The sequence below is a fragment of the Hydra viridissima genome, unplaced genomic scaffold (assembly GCF_058129835.1).
Source record: "Hydra viridissima isolate aposymbiotic clone 2 unplaced genomic scaffold, HvirCarnegie_v1 scaffold_15, whole genome shotgun sequence".
Lineage (NCBI taxonomy): Eukaryota > Metazoa > Cnidaria > Hydrozoa > Anthoathecata > Hydridae > Hydra > Hydra viridissima.
The window spans coordinates 10,413,272-10,416,520 of record NW_028324314.1 but is presented as its reverse complement, the minus strand read 5'-3'; positions in this window follow the sequence as shown (position 1 = coordinate 10,416,520).

The window sequence follows — 3,249 nt, the reverse complement described above, 5'->3', positions numbered from 1 at the left end:
ATTAACTTTTTTTCCATAATAAGCTTCCAGTTCACCCCATAATATGCCTTGACAGCAGCAATAACTTTTCTTAGAGTATAGATTACTCCAAGAACTTGAAAAACAGAATCATCCTCTGCAAGCTATTGAAGAACATCAGCAATATTGAAAAGTTTTTGAAAATTACTGCTTTCAAACAACCCTTCGTGGTATGGACTCAGACAGCTATAGAGTTTACTAGGCCACTTGTCACGATCTGACCATATGGTTTTTAGTATTTTGAATAAAAATCCCAGATTCTTTTGTCTTTGCCAAAACAAACAGACAACCTGAGATCGTAAATGTTTGAAACAATGCCTTTATAGAGCTTAAAGCTTGAAAGGTTCCTGGGTTTTTAAGACTCCAAATCACAGCATGAAGATGGCTGTGAACTTAAAAGAGGCTATAATCTTTACATGTTTCCCTTCTTTATATCACAGATCGATAACGGAATCATGTATCTTAACAGATCGATAACGGAATGATGAAGCAATCGTTCATTTTTAACTTCTATTCTAAGTATTTGTATTTCTTTTTTTTGTTTCACTTTCAAGAAAGTTTTGAATATACGAAGTGTAGATCTTAGAGATTCTGCTACTTCTACTTACATATACTAAAGCGTTAAACACTGAGTTTAATTCAAATATCAGAAGGGTCCAATGTATAAATTTTGCGCTTGAAGATATAGACTGGAAATCGCAGCTAAGAACACTAGTTGCTAAATAGTAATAGGAAGCTACCAAAGGAATGTATGCTACCGTGAGTGAAAATGATATTATCATCATAGTTATGGAAAGTTGCTTTTCTACAACCATGTTTCTTGCAACTTGAATGTCATTACATCTGAGTATTTTTCTTGTACCAATCTATAGTGACGCGTTGATAGCAAGTATTAATAATAAATTAACACTTAAACATGAAGGGAAGAAAAAATGTAAAACTACAGTGTCAAATTGTAATGCATACAAAACACCAACCCCACATGAAAATATGAAGTTGAAAGTGATGATTGGTAATAAATAAACTGCTTTAAAAGTTCCACCGTAGCATTTGTTATCATTCAAAATGACAAAAAAACGCTCTATCGATATTGTTAGCAAAATAGTGCATGAAAAAGCCAACGGAAATATTGAGCAAAATCCTATTGTAAACCTAGTACTACAACCAAGATCGTTTCCTATTTGAATTGAAGCTACTCGTAATGGTATATGAACTAATCCAACCGTAATATCACTACCAGTTAAAAGTAATACAAGTTTTTCATTTGTTGTGCATTTTCTCCCTTTTCTTGATTTCAGTATCCCAATGATTAACAAAATGTTAGATATCAATATAATCAAGCCAATTTTTAAAGAAATCGCGGTGTATATATTATCATATAAACCTTTCGGAACGACTTCATAAATCGGACAAAATGAAATTTTCATCTTTATTTAAACAGAAGCCCTGAGTAAGTAAACAGTCGTTGGTAGCAATTTCCATAAGATTATACAAAACGCTCATGACCAGCAATATTGCAGCTGCTGAGAAAATATTTTAATGACCTTTCACTACTAGGAAATGCGGTTTCTGGGCTTTTGATACTTTTCCTATACTTAAGGAGAGCCCTGCCAAAATCCGCAATGAAGTAATAAAATTCTTGTCAAGCGTAATGTTTTAAAATTTCCAAGATGGCGTCCTATTTCGAACCAAAGACCATGGGTTTCCAAGATGGTGTCTTATTCCTAACCGAAGACTTGATCGTAGTCCATTAAGCTAAAGCAGGGCTCAGGACCAGGTCTGTTTTTTTTGTGTGCCTGCCTGCCTACCAGTCATTCTTTCCATTTTTTTTTTGGCTCTGAGTGCTGGTTTCGGCGCATTGGGGTTTTTTGTTAGTTTGTTAGTTTGTTGGTTTGTTATTTTTAAAAAATAAAGTTTTTAAAAATCTCACCACAAGGTATTAATAACTTCTTGAAAGCCAAACCCTTCATTCAATTTTTTCAAGACGTAAAGGCACAAGTGACCGCAGTAAGAAGTATCACCAAACTGAATCCTTTCGCTGTTATAATAAACGGGGCTTTTTAAATAATTAACCAATTCGACAAGAGGGGGTTGAACCTAAGAATCGAAACTATATTTTTTATCACCGTCTTTGTACCAGCACACCCAATGAAAACCGTCTGTGTCTGAGTCCCCCGTGTTCACAATGCCACATTCTTATCTTCTTGACTTCTTCGGCAGATCATCTCTCATAAAAACACCTAGAAAGCTTTTCAATTTTAACCGTTTAGCAGCCTTTATGAATTGAAAGTTGGTTAGAGCTTCATTAGGTAAAATAATTCCTTCTACATTAATCCATTGAAAGTCAATCATTTTTTTAATTTATTAAAAAGTTTATCCAAGTTTTTGAAAACGTTTTAAAAGAAGTTTTTTAGAATAGCTCCTAAGAAGGGGATGCTTGAGAAGGGTGAATTGGGTCCAAGCAGCAAACCAGAACCAGCATATTGATAACCTTTTTCATTTTTAATGAAGAGCCCATCACCATGAGCATTTTTAGTCCATGGAGTTATAAACAATCCAGAGTCTGCAGCAGCGAGTTTTACTCCTTTTCCATTTTTGGTCAAGTAAACCACACCACATCCAGCGATTTTATCAACCATAGCTGAACCTGCAGATGAAGCAAGTCCACCTAATAAGCCATTAGCAAGCACTGGAGCTGCACGAGATGCAAGCATTCCTAATAAAGGTAGAAGAGCTCCGATGAAACCTCCTTCCACTTTAGAGTTGTGTGCGATTTGCCTTTTGCTGAGTTTAAGAGTGACACCTTTTCCATTGCTGTATGCTTTTTTAATTTTATTTAATTGCGCGTTAGTAACAGCAAGAACATGTTCACCGCTCAAGTCTTGATGAGAGAGTTTAATGCTAGCATCAGTTTTATCATGCATTGCTTTCTTGATTTTATCAGCTTGACCTTGTGAGATGTTAAGTTTGATGTTTTGATAATTGCTCATTTTTTAAGCGTTGAAAAATTATTTATTTCATTTCTCGAATGTGATATTGTATTGTAATATACTCTCCACGAAAATCAACCAAATTTCCATTTTGATCAACGATGCGAGTAACCACTGTTGAAATTTCGAACAGTTTAACAGGAAGATAAATCAAATGCATCGGTCTCTCGATGATTTTAAAACCAGGACCTACGTTTGGATAAAAGGAGTAAATGAAATTTAATTGGGTTCCATTAATAAG